Consider the following 9,534-nt stretch of genomic DNA (forward strand, 5'->3'; position numbering starts at 1 on the left):
GGTGATCCTTTGTAGGATTCTTTTACCTTCGTAGGTCCCTTGTGTGGGATCTACGGTCTCTCTGGGTGATGTACAATGAAAATTGTTCAAAAGTATATGTTCATCTCCAGAAAGGAGCCTTGGTGGGCTTAAGGCAGTTCAGTGAACTCCTCTACAATCCCATAGGCTGGGTAGCCTATGTCCTTTCTGATCACTGTTTGTGAGGTGATTGTCACAATTGGTCTATGTCTCTCAAACACATGGATGAGTGTTTTGCGGGGGATGGTCTCAATGGGAGAGAGCCTTTTGGCTTCAGGCGATCCAGAAGACCCCTTTACAATCTCATAGGCATGTGCCTATGTCACCTCCCACTTGCAATGTTAATATGATGTAACTTGTTAATACTGATTTATTATGACCAAAGAAACAATAAGTGAAAAGCTCAGGTTACGTAGTATGTCCGTGACCTGCGTACCTTTTATACCTAGCTACGTGCGAACAAAACGTAGCACAGCGTAGCGTACCTTTATTGTACAGTATATTATACACCAAAGAACCAATACCTTAATAAGAGATCCTTTCGCAGTACTCTGACTCTAATCTGCGAATATACCTTTTAGGACAGTGTCCGTAATATACCTTATCGCTATGCGAATAACAGACACAACCACAGTCCCTAATGGACAAAAGGGGGTTACAGGAATAGAAAATACAGGTATAACAAGTAATACAATAGTCTAACAATGAGTATAATAATCAGGCTCTGCTAGGGGATGAAAAACAGATACAGGATACAATCATAATCAGCCACATTACATAAAAGGGGAATACGAATGTTTACCTTCAGGGGAAATAGCGCAGCGCAGTCCGGTCGGAGCTCACTATGGTCAGGTTTGAACATAGTCCGGTCAATGGTCAGGGAAAGGAAGATGTGCCGAAGTGACCGAGGCCGCCCTGGGTCACCTATCTTATAGGGTCAGAAGGGGGAGGTCAAAGGCCATTCCTATTGGTCAGGGTTCGTATGTCAAGTCCTCTGTGATTGGGGCAAAGGTGCAGGGGGAAGGTGAACTTTGGAGTCCTTTGTCTGTTGGTATCGTCGTCAGGGGTTGTAAATAGCAGTAGAACCGGTTACAACTAGATTCCTTTGTTATACTCTTTTTAACAGAAACTGTCTTGGGAATATGGATTTTGTCCATAACTATCGGGCCGTATGGATTGCGATTTATTCGCAATGACCGGAATACTGCGCATAAGAAACGGAACGTAACGGTACTAAACATTATACAGACGGATGTATGCAATGCTAACTAAGCTATGTGTGGTGCTCTAAACCTTTAACTATATTTTATTTAGTGTCAGTATGTTATTATGAATTTATGTGTAATAGTATGGCTGCGCTTCTGGTCCACTTTGTCACACAGACTCGGGTATGGAAACTTTATTTGCGCAACTCTGCGAACCAAAATGGCGGCCATACTATCCTAAAATGGCGTGTATAAAACTCGACATTGACAGTCTACCCTTTGACAGTAAATATAAAACTGTCACAGTACAAACATTTTACATAACAATACAGAAATTCATAATCCTAACAGAGAAATTGGGATCCGTGAATTAAACATATAAGGGGAGTAAACCATCTGCTCTTTGGCCGATCCTGGATCATGGATAAATGATGGGCCACATTTATCGAACAATCTACTCAGGGTGACGAAGGATAATGTACAAATCTTGGGATAAAAATAAAAACAGGGGAGGTTACACTATATACAATTGTTTTTCAGATATGGCATCCTTTGGTAGGTACTGTTTGTGACAACAGACCCTTGAACTCTTTGTTGTCTCTCTTTTTGGTATGCTTTTAAGTATGCTGGTATTATCACTATCAAACATCCGGTCCTGGGTAATGTGTCAAGTTTATAGATTCTACCTTGACCTAAACTGGGACGGGTAACACACTCTCAGAACTCTGTATCGTCTGTCCAATGCCTGGCAGCAGTGCGGCGGCGGTATCCTTGACTTTGAAGATAAGAACGGATAGTGGGGGGAAGACAAGAATAGGACCCACAACAATAGAGAAAACTGAGAAAGGAAAAATTTGTTAGTGATCCTTCCAACCTGTTACCAGTGGGGTGTGTCACAGTCCCTTTTGTAGCTTGTACAGGTTGCTTGACCTTAGCTGCTCTCCAGTCCTCCCGAAATGGTGCCTCTTTAGCGATTTCTTTCTTTCGCCCTCGAGTGTAAGGACCTTCTGGGTTTCTGGTCTTTTGGCAGTAGGACGAACGTACCCGAATCTCTCTCTCTGCGACTTTGTTATTGAGGTAGTGCTGGTCAACAAGACTTGGGGTGGTTCTTTCCAAAGGTCTATCAAGCAACCTGTATATGGCAAAGCCGGGGAAACAACAACATCTCCTGGTTCATGGTTATGATAGTTCACAACAGGCAACAAAGTCCCTTTGCTGCAGTTTTCCAGGTGTGGATACATCACTTGCATTACTTTTTTTTTTCCGTGGTGTGGTCTGGGATCTCCTTGTGGGATTACCATAACGTGTGGCTGCCCGCCAAGCAATGTTTCGATGGGGACAAATGAGGTGGAGTTCTGAGAGTGATTCTACTACTACAAAAAGAGATTGTGGGGTGTACCATCAGTCCCTAAAAGGTTCACACATGACTTAAAATCTTTCATATAAACTTGCATGCTCAGGGGTGTTTCTGGGTTGCCATATCTATACGCACAAACATCAACACATATATATATAAATAAAAAAATAAGTAAATAAATAACTAGAATGCTTCTAGAGTGGACTGTACAAAGCCAATTTTGTATTACCTGCAGAGGATCCTGCTGGAGGAGGGATGTGGAGATGGCTCTATGGGAACAGCCGTTGCAGTTTCTTTCCCCCAGACAAGTAAGGCATGATCCTGTCGTCTTACCTGTCTGTGGGCACACCAGTAATTTCGGACTAATTTTTCCACATACCTTCCCTGTCAAGACAAGTCAGGCCATGGGCTATCTCTGCCCTGACAGTTTGGCATGTTCTCAGAGTCACTGGTTTTCCTTGTCCATCTTTCTATTCCTGTCCACATCCCTTCGGCTTCCAGACTGCTTCTCCTGCAGGAGACACAAATCTTGTATTTCTATGTGAATACACTGACATTTATAGGGGGAACACAAACATTATCCGCAGAGCGCATGGCTCACCCAGCTGCCTTGCCAGCGTGTTCATCATCAAGTGACCCTGAATCCTTATCGAAGGTGTGGGCTTTACACTTGATAACAGCCACTCTGTCCGGCAGCTGTGTGGCTGTCAGGAATCTTTTAAACTTACAACGCTTGCGCCACTGGAGTGCCAGCTACTGTAACAAACATCTCTGAGGCGCCATAGGGCCTAAGATCTTCTGCATTACCCCAACAAACGTACATGGAGTCGGCATGAATATTGGCTGTTTTTTCTCTCAGCCTGCAGTGCTACTAATGAGACTGCTGTTGCTGAGTGAGATGTCCAATGGGTTCAGCCTCTACTATGCCTTTTCCATCTATTACGGTATAGCCAGTGTACAATTTTCCCCTCTCAGTGTTGTGGACAGAACGAGGGAGAGAAAAAAAAATGAATTACCTCTTCCAATGGGTTGTTACCACCCTTTGGGGGCATGCTGCAAAGGTCTGATTCAAACATGTCATGCAATCATATTCGTCTTGGCTCCCACTAAATTCCAGCAACCTCAGCACCAATCCACCCTTTGTGCCTTGGAGGGCACAACTGGTAAGAGTGTTGCTGGGTTTACAATATTACCCATATTACTGGTAACATTTATAGAATTCATCAATGCAAGTTCCCATTTAGTGAACTTGGCTGATGAATATTTTTCACATGTTTAGGCAGAATTTTAGGAGTGTCCAGACTATATGAGGAGCATAACCAGTTAAAACACACCCCAACACCACATTCTCAGTTTTGTATACCGGTAGTGCTATGGCAACTACACTGTGTAGACAAGTAGGAAGTGCTCGAGTAATTGGGTTTAATTGTACACTGCAGTACGACATTGGTCAGGCTGGCATCACCAGGTTTCTTACGTCACTATATCTGTCGCCCCCTCAGCAGGTCTAATATTCTAAATCACATGGTCTCTTGTGTCAGTCATACCCAGTGCAAAGGCTGTAATCAGGCCTGTTTCTTCTTCTTTACTATCCACATCTGTCTGTGAAGACATGGGTTTTGTGATTGCACCTATTTATATGTAAATGCGTTTTACAACCCTTTTCATTCTGTTGAAGGGGAATGCTTTGTGCACTACTTGGACTGCTTTTCACAAGATGGTGGCTGTGGTTGCCCTGGGTAACATAAAAGAGCAATGCTTAAAGTTACTGGGACTTTGTTCAAGATTTACTGAAAAATATATATATTGTGACTACTCGCTTTATGGGGTACCGCATATTCACAATTGTATTTCTCTGCTGGGAGTGCGACAGATTTTTCGAACTATTTTTCTTTTTTTTCCATATTAAATTTTTATTGGGTCAGCAGAAACAAAAACACGTACATAATGGGCACAGAGGTAAAGCAGTGAATCTAACATGAAATTGTTAAACATTAGATCCGCTAATCCGGCTGTCTGTCTTACACTCTAGTTGATACTGGTTGGATTAATCTGCGCCCCAAAAATTACAGCTGGAGACCCGAGTATAATAACAGTGAAAAAAAGGAAGTTTAGTGAAAAGAGAGGGAAAGGACAGAAGAAAGATGAGAGGCAGAAGGAGGGGGGACAGACACACAAGGAGGCGGGAGTGGTATATATAAGAACAGGATGGGGATATTGCATGCTACCTTATAGATTGTAGACATGAGCATGTTAGCTGTTTGGTAGGAGAGGTGGGGAGTGAAATGCGGTATCGTCCCAGGCCACGTTAGAGGAAGCTTGTAAGCCCAAGGATTCTCTAAAGTCCATCCATTTAAGCCATTTCGGGTGTATTGAGGAGGCTGAAGAGGAGTAGCGAGCATTAACCGTCTCATAAAGAAAATGTGTGTGGACCTTATTGATAACTCCTCGTATCGAAGGGGTTTCTGCCGATTTCCATAGAAGCCCTATAGCGGCCTTCGCTGCAATCAAGATATGTTTTAGGATGTAGAGGTCACCTCCCGTAACCGCACCTGAGTAATGGAGCAATGCTGTAATGGGTTGTAGCTGGATCGTGTACTTCATCACTTTACCGATCAGGGAGGATATTTCTTCCCAGAATGGCCTAATGAGGGGGCATTGCCAGAATATATGGAGAATAGACCCAGGTTCCCCGCATCCTCTCCAGCATAAATGTGAGACCTCAGGCCAAATAGCGTGGAGGCAAAGGGGGGTGAAATAGGCCCTATGGCACAACTTAAAAAACATCTCTGTATGTAGTAGACATTTGGACATTTTAAACCCTGATTGTAGGATAGAATCCCAAGTCTAGTGTGATATTAAGGTCAGACTCCCACTTAAGCTGGGCGGGAAGTTTCCCTTGTTTCGTTGATGATATCAGGTGTTTATACCATCTGGAAATTCCCCCTTTATGTGAGCCATTCTGTAATCTGGAGGCGATGAGAGTGGGGGCTGGCAGGAAGGGGTCCGTGCCCTCCCTTAGGGCGGATAACCAGTGTCTAATTTGGAAGTATTTGAAGAAATCGAACTATTTTTCTATGATTTGTGGGTTTATGGTTACTAATGTGTCCCAGATTTTCCCCTCCCCCCCCCTCCCTGTTCAGGCGCAACCGCAATCCGTCCTGAGATACCTTATGTCTTGCCTCAGGAGGATACACCAGAAGTTGTCTATCGCCATCTGCTGGTGTTGTGGATGAGGAAAGGACATAACAATAGATCATTACCCCATTGTATTGGTATTTACCCATTGGTGGGCCGTAAGGACAGGGTGCGATCTTGCAAGACCCGGGGGAGGGGCTTGGTGGCTCTCTTTGGTTTCTGGAACAGAAGAGTAGGGGAAGGAGAAAAAAATTTGGAAAAAGAGAGAGAGAAAAACTCAAAAAAAAAATAGAAAAAATTAATGACAGTAATGTGTACATTTATTTTCAAACAGGAAATTTCTCTTTTATTTGGATGACACCAGGATTTGGCACTATGGGGGAATTGGCTCTCAACTATTTGGTTCTTACCCTTTTTAACTCCTGTTCTGATTTGTAAGCCCTCCCTCTTTTCTCTTTCCCAGTGGGGTTGTGAATATGGGCTGTGTCTAGGGGTATTTAGCTAAAAGTTCTCTTTTGGGAACCTTGTTATTTCACTGGGTATTTTTCCAGCTCAACCTCAGGTTTCAAATGGTGAAGCTGTACTTTGGGGTGCTATGCTTTCTGTTTTTAACAGGGTTTCTATTGAAGCTATTGTTGTCATTAATCCTGTGTCCTTCCCATCTTTAGTTCAAAGGGAACTCGGTATTTGTGCTGTAGTTTTTAGCTACCTTAGATGGGTTAAAAAAAAAAAAAAATCTATAACAGTACAGTGCAGCATTAGTCATGGGGGTATATCTAACAATTTTGCATCTAGTTCGTGCATACTGGTCTTGTTGTCTCTAAGTTATGAATTCTCTGGAGTCCAGCAGCAGACATAACTTATATTTCAAGGTAGTTCTGTAATCGGAAGGTCAATCGTAGCCGCTGCAGTCAATAAGACAGAGCATTTGATATGCAAGGGCCCGATTATGATCTCTATTTGTTTTACCAATGGGTAATGCTGCACCTTTCCTGTTACCCCAATTGTAACTGCTATTTGCTTGGCACAACCTAGACCAGGAGGGAATGTCGTTAACGGGTTTGATACAAAAAAACTTTTACATTTAAACCATTTCACTTACCCATATCTGAGGCTCCTCCCTCAGATATTGTCGTATGTTACCTGGTTGTGGGGTGTATGTGTGTCCTACTACCTGTTTGCATATATGTGTCATGCTTAGGGCGGCGTTGGCTACTAGGTGGGGCTATGGCTATGTGCTGAGACCTACCTGTCTCCTTCCATTGTGTCTCCCAGTTACTTACATATGTGTTATGTTTCCTATGGTTACTTACCCTGCAATGTCTGGCTATGTGTCCTTTGTTTCCACATTTGAAACATACCGTTTGGTTTCGTCTTACCGTGTCTTGCCTTGAGGGTGGTATGTTATAGGTTGGATCCTTACTAAAAGTGTGACTATCGGCTGTTATCAGTTTCTGCATGCCGTTTGTCTGTCTTTCTGTCATAAATCGTTTGTCCAGATCAACAGCAGATTTCTTTAAAGTATGTATTGTCATCTGTCTGCAGTTGGGGTGAATGGTTTCTATGTTGGTTCTCAGATTTTCCCTAAGACCTTGTATCAGCACAGAGACAATCACTCCCTTAAGATGTATGTTGTCCCTGGGGTCGGGGATACCAGAGTGCTTTGGCAACGCCTGCAAAGCACGGTTGAAATAATCGCTGGCAGACTCACCATCTTTTTGTTTGATGGTGAACATCAGAGTATTTTCAACCGTCGTTGGGAAACATACACCCAATTGTATGTTTATTAGGCGTATATTTTCCTGGTTGCCCTGTTCAGTTAAAATCTTATCGCCCTCCACACCACTGTCTCGAATGAATTTCTGGACATCTATGCGTGAAGGGAGGCAAGCTCTCAACAGGCATCGCCAATCCTTATTGGTGGGCTCATCTGAATTTCCTCGCTCCCTTACAAATTTCTGACACTTTGCCAGATCTTTGCTGGGATCAGGGAAATTTTTGATGATTGAATGACGTTCCAATCGTGTCCACGTATTGTGCATGTCACTATCCTTTACAGGCATTACCTCATCCCTGTCTCCCCGCCCACAAGGAGGTTCCACTGTGTGCAGGGGGTGAATCTGTATCCCCCCTGCACCATTGGACAACATCCCAGGAACAACTATCTCTGTGCTGTGTTGTGTGTACTTACCTGTGTCTCCAATCGTGTTCCTGGCATCAGCCATCTCCTCGACCAGAATGGCAGAAGCAGCTTGGGCTATCACAGCCTCTCTCTCCTTTCCGCTAGCTTCGCAAGGGATGGCTGATGTCAGGAATTCCCCCTGTGGATCTGTATCTTGCTTATAGGGGGTAAAAACAGTACACAAGTTATTCATTTTCAGGTTATTTTTGGTTCCACTTCGGACTTGAATTGTTCCCTTTTTTACATATTGGGGAGTGGAAACATTCGTATTCCTGTGGCTGATTATACTTGCATCTGACAGATAACTATGTTCCTTTTGGATTGTACTTTCCTTCTGCCACAATTTTAGACATTCATTCTGTTCAACTCTTTCCTCGAGTGATAAGAGCAAACATTTCTGATCTCTAACTGCTGATAAGACTTCTGGATCGAAACCACCAACACTGGGAAATTCTAACTTGCTGCCTTGTGTCAATCCTTTTCCATTTCTTTTTGTAAACAACTGCTCGTTCACTGTGCTCCAACACATTATGGAAGCTGCCGACCCTTTAGGTCGACTAGCTTCCTCCCTAACTGACACGTTATCACTGCGTGACCCGTTATTACCCATAATTACAGCAATAAACGTTCACAGCTAGTAGACACCGGTGGGTTATTACTTCTTGAGAGCTCCCCAAACACTCACTTCTCAGCGACCTAGAACGTTCCCACAATCAAGTGAGGCGCGAAGGGTACGAGGCAATAATACTCAATCACCAAGTCTTTCAACTAGTAGCGAACTACTAGCCAACTTGCAAGGTGCGGCAATTTTTCCAGGACACAGCAAAACTTGTTTTTCCTGTACCCCCAAAAACTGGTATTTCTAAAGCAGCTGATCGGATCACTGGGTTCCGATTTAGCTTCTTGTACCCTCCCAGTGGATCAAAATAGGTAGTTCCACGGAAGGGGCAGTTCCTATGGGCACGCCGTCACGTGCACCTTGTCCTACACCGGACTGTCCTACACCGGACAATGAACCGTCCTACACCGGACTACGCTAACTGCGCTGAGTCGTGTCGTCACACACCCGTTCACCTCAGTTTTGTTTCACACTGGATGCTAGTTACACCTTGGTCTTATGCTTAAACTTGAAATATTTCTGTACAGAAAAGTCTTCCCAGGTTGGTAGTTTCTCACTAGATACTTATGCAGGTATAAATCCCTTTTAAATAGCTATAGGAATCTATTAAAATAATGCTTGAGTTGCTTGTTTATGAAAAAAAAGAACAAAAAGAAAAACTTATTTTCTCTTATTAATCACCGCTTTATCCACAGTATATTACTATACTGTTTTAAATAGTAGTGATTAGTGATTCAATACTGTTCACCTTTGAGTTCCTATGTGTGCTGCATGTGCAGTGCCAGTGAACAGCCACGTGTGTACGTGTGTTTTGTTAAACCTGTTCACAGGCCGCCGATGAATCGGCCACCCATGTGTTCTACAGTGTATTTGCAAGGTTGCACTCGGGTTTCGCTATACGCAGTAATTGCGCCTAAATGTGGAATAAATCCCTTAACTTCGTCCGAAAGTTACGTATCAAGATGCGAAATGAATCCCGCACTTAATCCATAAATCACGTACAAAGATGCGAAAA

Source organism: Crinia signifera, chromosome 11, assembly GCF_055691185.1.
Source record: "Crinia signifera chromosome 11, ASM5569118v1, whole genome shotgun sequence".
NCBI lineage: Eukaryota > Metazoa > Chordata > Amphibia > Anura > Myobatrachidae > Crinia > Crinia signifera.